The sequence below is a fragment of the Salmo trutta genome, chromosome 12 (genome assembly GCF_901001165.1).
Source record: "Salmo trutta chromosome 12, fSalTru1.1, whole genome shotgun sequence".
In the NCBI taxonomy this organism is placed as follows: Eukaryota; Metazoa; Chordata; class Actinopteri; order Salmoniformes; family Salmonidae; genus Salmo; species Salmo trutta.
The window spans coordinates 60520044-60532734 of NC_042968.1; the positions used below are offsets into that span (position 1 = coordinate 60520044).

The 12691-nt window shown below is 42.9% G+C and overlaps 1 protein-coding gene across 2 annotated transcripts in view; it reads right to left on the reverse strand.

Moving 5' to 3' along the window:
- npy8ar (neuropeptide Y receptor Y8a) overlaps nucleotides 1-11007 on the reverse strand; it is a 35461-nt gene extending 24454 nt beyond the window's left edge. For both annotated transcript variants that reach the window (XM_029769003.1, XM_029769001.1), the window contains exon 1: nucleotides 10858-11007. The gene's annotated coding sequence lies outside the window, so the exon portion shown is untranslated. The remainder of the gene's footprint in view (nucleotides 1-10857) is intronic.
- Between the last annotated feature and the right edge of the window lie 1684 nt (nucleotides 11008-12691).

The following is a 12691-nucleotide window of genomic DNA, read 5'->3' on the forward strand; positions in this document are numbered from 1 at the left end:
ATGAATCAAGTCGGCAAATCCTTTTCACGCCTTGTCATTTGAAGAGATGTTATAGGTGCTCATCGGCCACTGGACATAAACATTACACAACAAGTTGGAAATTGCAAAATTCAATAACGAGTGGTTTGGAAGGAATCAGTGGCTAACTGCAAGCGTTGCAAACCAATCACTAGCCTGCTATTCAGTGGAGAGGGTGTATGGTCTAAGGCTAGGTGTAAGGGTCTCTTTGCCAAGCATAAAAGGATAAGCATTCAGATTCAACACCATGGGCCAGAAAAGGTTGAATACATTGGCCATGCTGTCAATCCAGCATTACTTTTTCCGTGTTTAAAACAGCTGGAACTTGGAACTAGGAAATCTCAGACTTCAGTGAGTTCAAGACAACTGGGAACTCGCAATAAAATGTGCTCCGACTTGGAAAATAAGTTTTGAATGGTCAACCAACTCGGAATTCCAAGCCAGGAACTCTGGCCTCTTTCTAGAGCTTTTTTTCCCCCAGAGTTCCCAGTTGTCTTGAAAGCACCATAAATCCAGGGAAAGTCAGACTTTGATGACAACCTTTGATTACAAAATTTGCCCACAAGAAGGACCTCCACGCCACCTTCCTGTTCAAGTGAACACAGCACAACAAGGTGAGTCCAAAAATGTATTGTATGCTTCTGCATCAATTATGTAATATGCCAGGGAGATATGTATACTGTAGCTAAGAAAGTAATACTAAGTTTATGTTGTATAGTAAGCTGTTAATAGCTCATGTGCCACACCCTAATAATTTGGTCCCTTTCCCCCTCATAACTTAGCCTACTGTTCTAACTTGGTTGTGCACATGCAGCCTATAGCCTGTTTTAGAGAAATGTCATCATCGAACATTGTAAGAGCGTTCATTGTCTGCTTATATCCCCCCTTTATTTATTCTGACTTGGTGTACAGGGAGAATATTGTAAGAACGGCCCATATTCTAAATTCTGTCACTGTACATTTCAAATGTGCTGAAGAAATAGTTAGTTATATTGACTACGTCTGTCTTAGGTTGCTCATTAATGTCTTAATCGAAATTATGCATTGACTCTTATCCACTCATCGTTCCCTTATGCCATAGTTTGTACACCTCAATTGTCAGTAGAAACCACATTTGTTTAAGCAAGTCAGCCATATCAGCTATGTTTTTTTAAAAGGCAGTAAATGAGGCTGAATGAACTGTTTGGCTGCCAGACAAGGTCTATACTGATAGCCAGGTGTAGCGGTGGTAAGGATTCGCTCCATTGTGCTGAAAAGAAACCTCTGCTGTTGGGACAGCTTTATGTTCGCCCTAACAGTTTGTGGGCACCATTTGTTACCATTATAGTACAATTCATGTATTGTTATTGTGTTGTGTAGTTGCTTTCCTGACATACATAAAAAAAAAATGTCGGGGGTGGGGGGGGGGGGGGTTTGCCCCACCAGGATTTACATGCTAAAATCGCCTAGTAATGATCATGCTGTTTAATCAGCTTCTTATGCCACACCTGTCAGGTGGATGGATTATATTGGCAAAGGAGAAATGCTCACTAACAGGGATGTAAACAAATCTGTGCACAACATTTGAGAGAAATAAGCTTTTTGTGTGTATGGATAATTTCTGGGATCTTTTATTTCAGCTCATGAAACATGGGATCAACACTTTACATGTTGTGTTTATATTTTTGTTCAATGTATAATCCATAAAAGGGTTTTGGAACCTCTTACCTTTTCAATTTGACTATTAAAGTCATGGGCACACTAGCAATGGCTACCACTCCTGACTTGAATGGGAACTGCCATCTATGGATTATATTTCAGTGGTTGGTTGTGGCTCTTTGTCTTTTGCAAATTTCAATATACAATCGCAGGAAAAATGGACAGTTTGGAGAGCAAATGACCTACTGTTGAAAAGAGAAGACTAATCTGTATGTAAAGCCAATAGAAAAAAATATTTCTCAACAACTCACACATTTTTGGCGAACAGCAGCATTGTTTTTCAAAGAAGCTCATCTTGAGATAGGCTTTTGCCAAGACGCATCGACCATCACCTTGAGTAGTAGCCTATGGCTTCAACTTCATCATTAGGTGAGTCAGTCTACTCTAGTCTACAATATACAGTATGTGTATATATATATACAATAATACTATCATTCTTTGAATTCAAGACCAGATTGATCTCAGTTTGTCAGCGTCAGAGGAGCAACTAATTTCAGTCATTTGTGTAGTATTAAAAAAAGATTTAGCTAATGTCTTCTATCATGTAAATTAAGTACAAATGCATTTTTAAAGGCCAATTCTTCTCCGGGCCCTGCTAACAAATGTTCCCCATGGGTGGATAGCCTAAAAATGCCTCTGCTCAACTTTTTCTTCAACAATACATTCATCACACATCATGCACCTTGTTACCGGGAAGTGGGCAGCCTAACAGTGCAGTTCCAGATTGCTAGTAGAGCATTCCCTCCCTTAAAGCCTTAGCTCCCATCACATGTTGCTTCATTCACAGTGTACTCATCTATATGAAAAAAATGAGATGCAACCGCTTTGTGTTTCAGGAGAGAGATCTTGTTCTCTCACTGTTTTCTACAAGAACGAGTCTCAAGACAATCTCATATATATGGTGTGTTACACAAACACACACAGCTGTGTTTTCAGGTAATGTCATGACTTTTGAGTGTACTTTTTTTTTTTTATACAATAAAAAAAATCATATTTGACCTAACCCCTAACCATAAACCTTAATCTAACCCCCAAAAAACTCACCCTAAACCTAACCCTAACCCAAAATCCTAAACCTAACTCTTAAGCTTAAAATAGCATTTTAACAAATTCAGGACCTGAAAAAAGACCTAACATTTCAAAAAAGTTATTGTTTATCTACCTTTTCAGGACATTAAGGTGAAATGTTAGGACATTGGGGTCCTGATAATGTAGGAAAACAAGTGCAAATACACACACTTAGAGAGACACGCAGACACACACACTACAATCTGATGAGAACCATCAGGAGTCCTATATGGTTTATTATTCATATCAACTCAAAGCTACAGCTCCCAGAATCTAATATCAATTGGCTTAGGTTGATAATTAACTGAGAACATCACTGTGAGTTCTGAACAACAGTAAAGAAACAGCATGACATTAGTTGTGATCTGACACTTACAGGGCTTTGGTTTAGACTGAAATGCAGTCCCAAATGACACGCTATTCCACATGCAGTATAGTGCTTTCCACTTGAGCCTTATTCTCCATATAGTGCACTACCTTTTTACTATATCGACCAGACAGCTCCTACAGGCCACAGTTTTGTCACATCTGGACTACTGCCCAGTTGTGTGGTCATGTGCAGCAAAAAAGGACATAGGAAAATTGCAGTTGGTCCAGAACAGAGCAGCACGTATTGCACTTAGATGTACACGGAGGGCGAATGTCAGTGGTGCGCATGTCAATCTCTCCTAGCTCAAAGTTGAGGAGAGATTGATTGCATCACTATTGGTCTTTGTGTGAGGTGCTGATGGGTTAAAAGGTACTGAACTGTCTGTTCAAGCAGTTGGCACACAGTTCAGACACTCATCGATACCACATGAGACATGCAGCCAGGAGGTCTCTTCACAGACCCCCAGGTCCAGAACAGAGGCTGGGAAACACACAGTATTAAATAGAGCCAAGACTACATGGAACTCTGCCACCTCAGGTAACTCAAGCTAGCAATAAAACCAGATGAAAAAAAACAGATAAAAGAACACCTTATGGCACAACAGGGACTGTGAAGACAGCCATTTTTATATATTTTATACTGTATTTTGTATTGTATTATGTAGTGTTATCTATATTATGTATTTTATTTGTTCTGTTTTGTTTCCTGTTTGGACCCCAGGAGAAGAGTAGCCACTGCCTTGGTAGTGGCTAATTGGGGATCCTAATAACATACTAAATATGGGGCAATAGACCATGAGTACTTCCTGGTACATATTAGTACTCTCTACTTCCAGTATGATGTAAACCTTCTAACGCTTCTTTATGTTAATCCAGTATAGCCTCTAGTGACCCTCCCGATATGTACATCCAAAAAATGTCTAAATAATAATTTAGAAGTGACCAAAGAAATGCCTATTTGGCAACTCCAATGTAAATCACTCGTTACTGCCATACACAGGTTGGAAGTCTACAATAGCCGAAGAGGCATTTTTTAATTTGCTTGTACATTTTTATTTGGAAGTATATACTGTCAGTAAAGGAAGTAAATAATGTAGTTGCTCAGCAAAACCCCATATATGGTGAGTAATAGAGGTCGACCGATTATGATTTTTCAACGCCGATACTGATACCGATTATTGGAAGACCGAAAAACCCGCTACCGATTAATCGGCCGATTTTATTTATTTAATTTATTTATTTGTAATAATGACAATTACAACAATACTGAATTAACACTTATTTTAACTTAATATAATACATCAATAAAATCAATTTAGCCTCAAATAAATAATGAAACATGTTCAATTTGGTTTAAATAATGCAAAAACAAAGTGTTGGAGAAGAAAGTAAAAGTGCAATATGTGCCATGTAAAAAAGCTAACGTTTAAGTTTGCTCAGAACATGAGAACATATGAAAGCTGGTGGTTCCTTTTAACATGAGTTTTCAATATTCCCAGGTAAGATGTTTTAGGTTGTAGTTATTATAGGACTATTTCTCTCTATACGATTTGTATTTCATATACCTTTGACTATTTGATGTTCTTATAGGCACTTTAGTATTGCCAGTGTAGCAATATAGCTTCCGTCCCTCTCCTCGCTCCTACCTGGGCTCGAACCAGGAACACATCGACAACAGCCACCCTCGAAGCAGCGTTACCCATGTAGAGGAAGGGAAAAAACTACTCCATGTCTCAGAGCGAGTGACGTTTGAAACGCTATTAGCGCGCCCCCGGCTAACTAGCTAGCCATTTCATATCGGTTACACCAGCCTAATCTTGGGAGTTGACAGGCTTGAAGTCATAAACAGCGCAATGCATTGCGAAGGGCTGCTGGCAAAATGCACGAAAGTGCTATTTTGAATGAACGCTTACGAGCCTGCAGGTGCCTACCATCGCTCAGTCAGACTGCTCTATCAAATCATAGACTTAATTATACCATAATAACACACAGAAACACGAGCCTTAGGTCATTAATATGGTAGAATCCGGAAACTATCATCTCGAAAACAAAACGTTATTCCTGTTACATTGCACAACCTTCAGTGTTATGTCATAATTACGTAAAATTCTGGCAAATTAGTTCGCAACGAGCCAGGCGGCCCAAACTGTTGCATATACCCTGACTGCGTGCAATGAACGCAAAATGACACAATGGTTAATATTGCCTGGTTAATATTACCTGGTTAATATTGCCTGCTAACCTGGATTTTTTTAGCTAAATATACAGGTTTAAAAATATATACTTCTGTGTAATCCAGCTCTGAGGATTGCGGGTTCAATCCCAGTGCTAGGCACTACTTTTTATTTGTTTTGTTTTAATCCTATCCCAAACCTTAACCCTTACCAGTCGTAATTAATGTCGAAACTTAACTGTCAAGTTGTTTCTGTTTTAACCCTATCCCAAACCTTAACCATTAACTTAAAGGGGCATTTTTCAATTTCATATTCATCATCTCCAGCACCACCGCAACATCAACATATGTGAAAGTTGCACATTTCTATGTTTTGGTGGCTCAGTTCATCCTCAGCCAGCAGAAGCAACAGACTCTCCAGGAGCAAGCACTGGAGGAGCAGCACCAACAAAACCGCAGACTGGTAGCGGAGGTAGCCCAGTTGAAGGTTGGGAGGGCTCAGGAGTCTGGCCCGAATCAGTTCCTGGTTCAGTTAAGGGAGGAAGATGACGTGGAGTTGTATTTGTACACCTTCGAGAGGACGGCACAGAGGGAAGGATGGCCAAGCCCAAGTGGGCCAGCCTGTTGGCACCCTACCTCTCTGTGAAGGCCCAGAAGGTCTACTTTGATTTGAACGCTGACCAGGCCTGAATTAAGTGGGGCAGCAGGGTAGCCTAGTGGTTAAAACATTGGACTAGTAACCGAAATGTTGCAAGTTCAAATCCCCGAGCTGACAAGGTACAAATCTGTCATTCTGCCCCTGAACAGGCAGTTAGGCAGTCATTGAAAATAAGAATTTGTTCTTAAACTGACTTGCCTAGTAAAATACTTCTTTCCTTAAAAAGAGGGACTCAAACGGGAGATCCTGAGCCGTTATGGGTTCAATCTCACACGCCATGCACGACAGGGCCTTTGACCCCACCCTTTCCCCCCGTGCTCAGATGAGCAACCTGACCAAGGGCTGGCTACTGATGGAAGTACCATCCCTCCCGAAGCTCATCCTGGATACGAGATGAAGAAGACGGTAAACATGCAGAGCCCGGGGGAATTGCTGACCGCGGTGGAAATTCACCAGAACACCCAGGACCTGCTGAGAGGGGCCCGAGCGGAGAGAGGACACGCAGCGAGGGGGACAAACAACACAAAGAGAGGCGAGGGCTGAAGGGGGCCCGGACGGAATGAGCCGAGGCTGTGGTAGCGGGAGGGTGACCCAAACTGACAACGTCGGCGGCTGCTGGACCCAGATCAGAGACGCTGCTATGAGTGAGGTGAGCCGGGGCACCTCGCGTGGAGCTGTACCGGCCGGGAGGAGGCCATGCCCTGGTGTCAATGGCATTGACACCAGCCCTCTGCTGGACTCCGGCAGCATGGTGACCTGGAACCATCCGCTTCTGTAATGACTTCCAGGGCCTGAATGAGGTCAGTAGGTTCGATGCCTACCCCATGCCCCGGGTGGACGAAATGATCGACCACTTGGGAATGGCGAGATACAGCAGCACCTTTTCCTGACGAAGGGGTACTGGCAGGTGCCACCCGGGAGAAGACTGCCTTCTCCAACCCGGGGGGGGCTATACCACTACCGGGTTCTGCCTTTTGGGCTCTACGGGGCACCAGCAACCTTTCAGCGACTCATGGACCGCGTCCTGCGGCCGCACAGTGAGTACGCAGCTGCTTATCTGGATAACATAATTGTGCACAGTGACAGTTGGGAGTCACATCTTTGTAGGTTACAGGCCGTGGTGGATGCGCTAAGGGATGCAGGTCTGACTGCGAACCCCCACAAGTGCAAGCTGGGCTACGCTGAGGTGGAGTACCTGGAATATCAGATCGGGAGGGGAAATGTCAAACCCCAATAATTTTTTTTTTGTTGCCATTAGGGGATGGCCGGTCCCCCGAACCAAGAGGCAGGTGAAGTAATTCCTGGGGTTAGCAGGGTACTACAGTAGATTTGTACCTAACTTTGCCGCAATAGCTACTCCCCTCACGGACTTAATGAAGGCACGACTACCCCAGACGGTCCGATGGACGGAGGACACAGAGGCGGCATTCCAGGCCCTGAAGGATGTGCTATGTTCGCATCCGGTACTCTTCACCCCGGACTCCTCAAAAAACCTCCTGGTCCAGACAGACGCGTCTGACACAGGGGTAGGGGTCGTTTTGTCCCAAGAGCAGGAAGGAGTGGAGCACCCAATCATGTATGTGAGCAGGAAGCTCCTCCCGAGGGAGAAGCAATACTTGATTGTCGAGAAGGAGTGCCTCGCCGTGAAGTGGGCACTGGACACCCTCAAGTATTACCTCCTCGGGAGGAAGTTCAACCTGTTCACTGACCACGCCCCCCGTGTGTTGATGGCAAAAGGTAAGGACACGAATGACCGTGTCACCCGCTGGTTCCTGTCCTTACAGCGATTCTCTTTCTGTCATCCACAGGTCAGGGGCCCAGCGCGGCAATGTTGACGCCCTCTCCAGGAGGGATGCAAATCTAGCCCTGAGCATGCCTCCCTCCCAGTCAGAGCTAAGGGGAGGGGGGTGTGGTATACCTGGAGGTCTACCCCTGGGGATGGTAATAGAGGGGAGGTACGTGAGGCAATGTTGGCTCCCTCTGCTGCGAATACGGGAGCTGGGCACCCCGACACGGACAGCTCCAAGTGGAGGTAATTAGGGGAAAGTGCCAACCAGCCGTAGAGGTCAAATAAAAGGAGCACTGTGGCATACCGCGAGAGAGAACGGGGAGAGACCGACACCAAGCAAAAGTAGAGGAGAAGGACCGCGCCAAATCTAAGTGAATTTCTTTGCTATGTTTATTTCTACACGCTCAACCCAGCACCCCAAAACACGTACCAACAAACCAACAAATGGGTGTGATCATTCTACAGTGGTCCCTGCAGCTTACCCTCAAACCGGTGTGATTAGAACGCTCATTTAGAACGTACCGTTTCGATTAAGGCAACAGTCAGCATTTGAGCTAGCCATACAGTTTTTGGGGGGATGCAATGTTCAGACATTCACAAAAGTAGCGACAGCATACACAATCATCCAAACTGGAATATGTAGGCTACATTAGTCCTAGCGCTAACTGAGGAGAGATTGGCGTAACACAAGCCGTCATATTTAGATAACTCTTGGCTGTCAGAAACTACAATATGGAATTAGCTAATAGCAATTACTGTTTATAATTCAACACAATACGGGTAACCTTAAAATTGATCAAAATAATTGAGTAAAACAAAGTTTACTTGAGAGATGATTGAACCATTCCTTCACCTCATAATAATATCTTTGGAAAGACAGACATTTACGTGACACCCAGAATGCATTGTATAATGTCAACAAACATGGCTCCACACATACCTGGCAAATAGCTTAGCATTAGCTCATTATAATCAGTACAACCTTCAAAAAAGTATTTTACACAAATCATATGTGTCCATTACAATCTAAGCAATAATCGGAATGCATTATTTGTCACCAGTACTTGAAACCGTGAATAAAACTGTAAATACATTTTGCTCCGTACATACAGGGCCTTCGGAAAGTATTCAGACCCCTTGACTTATTCCACATTTTGTTACGATTACAGCCTTACTCTAAAATGTATTATATAGTTTTTTTCCCTCATCAATCTACACACAATAGCCCATAATGGCAAACAGTTTTATAGAAATGTGCTAATTTAAATATATTTTTTTACTCAAATATCACATTTTCCATAAGTATTCAGACCCTTTACTCAGTACTTTGTTGAAGCACCTTTGGCAGTGACAGCCTCAAGTCTTCTTGGGTATGACGCTACAAGCTTGGCACCCCTGTATTTGGGGAGTTTTTCCCATTCTTCTCTGCAGATCCTCTCAAACTCTGTCAGGTTAGATGGGGAGCGTTGCTGCGCAGCTATTTTCAGGTCTCTCCAGAGGTATTTGATCGGGTTCAAGTCCAGGCTCTGGTTGGTTCACTCAAGGACATTCAGAGACTTGTCCCGAAGCCACTCCTGCGTTGTCTTGGCTGTGTGCTTAGGGTCGTTGTCCTGTTGGAAGGTGAACCTTCGCCCTAGTCTGAGGTTCTGAGCGCTCTGGAGCAGGTTTTCATCAATGATCTCTCTGTACTTTGCTTCGTTCATCTTTGCCTCACTCCTGACTAGTCTCCCAGTCCCTGCCGCTGAAAAACATCCCGACAGCATGATGCTGCCATCACCATGCTTCACCGTAGGGATGGTGCCAGGTTTCCTCCAGATGTGACGCTTGGCATTTAGGCCAAAGAGTTAAATCTCACCTCCCTGACCAAGGCCCTTCTCCCCCAATTGCTCAGTTTGGCCGGGTGGCCAGCTCTAGGAAGAGTCTTGGTGGTTCCAAACTTCTTCCATTTAAGAATGATGGAGGACACTATGTTCTTGGGGACCTTCAATGCTGAAGAAATGCTTTGGTACCCTTCCCCAGATCTGTACCCCGACACAATCCTGTCTAGAACCTCTACGGACAATTCCTTCGACCTCATGGCTTGATTTTTGCTGTGACATGCACGGTCAAATGTGGGACCTTTTATAGACAGTTCTGTGCCTTTCCAAATAATGTCCAATCAATTGAATTTACCTCAGGTGTAATCCAATCAAGTTGTAGAAACATCTCAACGATGATCAATGGAAACAGAATACACCTGAGCTCAAATTCGAGTTTCATAGCAAAGGGTCTGAATACTTACTTAAATAAGGTATTTCTGTTAAGTATTTTTAACACATTTGCAAAAACCTCTTTTCGCTTTGCCATTATGGGGTATTGTGTGTAGATTGATGAGGAAAACAATGTATTAATCAATTTTAGAAAAAGTGAAGGGGTCTGAATACTTTCCAAATTCACTTTATTGTGGTCTAACTCTATGACTAATGGCATAGCTGCCACACACACACACACACACACAGTGATTTCAACTGCAGTAATGTCCTCCATATTCAGTGTTCTATTCTGCAGTGTTAGCTGCTGTGTTATTGTGTAAGACTTCATGGTGTATGTTTTTGGCCTGCTCTGGGTAATGTGTTGTTTGCTTTTACACTGTACTGTATGTGTTTTACTGAAAATGGTCTGTCTTCAACACTGTACATGTTATAACACACACATGCACACACAGACAAAGAGTTACACGATGTCTGGCTCCTTTCTCAGGAGTAGCCTGGGTAAACAGCACGCCTGGAACTCACTCACTCTCACTCTCTCTCTCTCTCTCTCTCTATACTTCATTAGCGTATCAGTAAATCAGATCACTGTACGTGAGTGAGAACCATTCACGCTTTATCAGAGTCAGTATGGTTCCCTCGTGCTGAAACAGCTGTCTACCCGAAACCAAGTGATTGACAACATCTTAAAAAAGACAAGATTTCAAGAAGACAACAACTACACTAACGAATAAACGGTAGCATCGGAGAGAATACAGGAGCTTCAGAGCTGGACAACACAAATCTCGGTGAAGAATGAAACCAAATGTCTGAATGAGATTGAGAGGACATTTACCTTGTGTCTATCTCCGAACGCTCAGCCAAGTCACCTGCTGTAGGCTACACGGACAGAACAGATTCGTTCTCTCTCTTGTGTGTGATATGTCGGTGCTTCTCTGCTGCCGCCTCTGGGCTGTGCTGTGTGGAGGGACTCACTGCGCGTCAACGCGGCTTTATAACGAGAGGAACATGGGGAGAAACAGGGGAGGGGAGAGACAAGTAGGGGGCAGTCGGCAGCGAGTCTTATGATAAGAGAGAGAGAGAGAGAGCGAGAAGTGGAGGGGGGGTTAATAAGGTAACTTCTTGGGAAAAACGTGCATTTCTTCTAAGACATTTAAAAAGATGATTAAATCAAGAGGAAGATAAAACATTTAAAAGAGGCATCCTGCCTTTGGTGTGAATATGTCTAATCATCTGAAATTACATATGAAGGCATGAGTCATCATATTTGTGCATATTCTTCTTTTATCTAGAAGAGACTGTCAAACGAAGTTAATAGTCAGACAAGTGTTATTTAGCCTATTGACATTGGATACTCTTAGAGAGGGACAAACATAGGCCTAGACTAGGGGAAAATAAAGAGTTTGGCGGGAATGGACACAGTATTCTTTATTCAGTAGCTAGAGGACTCCTGATATCTAAGTATAATTGTTGTCTTAATTTGTTATTGTCTAGTACCAATGGTGTAAAGTACTTAAGTACACATACTTTAAAGTACTACTTAAGTAGTCTTTTGGGGTATATGTATATTACTATTTATATTTTAGAAAACTTTTACTTCACTACATTCCTAAAGAAAATAATGTACTTTTACCCCATGGATTTTCCCTGACAGGCAAAAGTACTTGTTACATTTTGAATGCTTAGCAGGACAAGAAAAATTGTCCAATTCACACACTTATCAAGAGAACATCCCTGGTCATCCCTACTGCCTCTGATCACTAAACACAAATGCTTTGTTTGTAAATTATTTCTGAGTGTTGGAGTGTGCCCCTCTCTATCCGTAAATTAAAACGTCTAGAAAATCTGGTTTGCTTAATATAAGGAATTTAAAATTGTCACACCCTGATCTGTTTCACCTGTCCTCGTTATTGGCTCCACCCCCTCCAGGTTTCACTTGTTTCCCCAGTGTATTTATCCCTGTGTTTCCTGTCTCTCTGTGCCAGTTCGTCTTGTATGTTCAAGCCTACCAGCGGTTTTTCCTACTTTGCCTTTTCTCCTTTTTCTAGGCAATACCCGGTTTTGACCCTTGCCTGTTCTGGACTCTGTACCCACCTGCCTGACCATTCTGCCTGCCCTGACCTCGAACCTGCCTGCCACTCTGTACCTCCTGGACTGATCTGGTTATGACCTTTTGCCTGTCCACGACCATTCTCTCGCCTATTCCCTTTGGATTTATTAAACGTCTTAAACTCCAACCATCTGCCTCCTGTGTCTGCATTTTGGTCTCGTCTAGTGTCATGATAAAAATGATTAATGGTTATGTATATTTTAGCAGTTGTATTTACTTTTGATACCTAAGTATATTTAAAATCAAATACTTTTAGAATTTTACTCAAGTAGTATTTTACTGGGGGATTTTTGCTTTTACTTGAGTCATTTTCTATTAAGTTATCTTTACTTTTACTCAAGTATGACAATTGGATACTTTTTCCACCTCTCTAGTACTATCTTTTTTTTTCGTAACTAGGACCCTCCACTTTAAGTGCTGCCTGTCGTCACAGGAGCCTACTTGGTGCGTGAACTGCTTACTGCTCATAACTTGCAGATGATTGTTGACACATCAACCAGGATTAAAGGGCAGGGCAATTTAACTGTTGTGGTTTTGGTAATACTGTCTGTGTCAACGG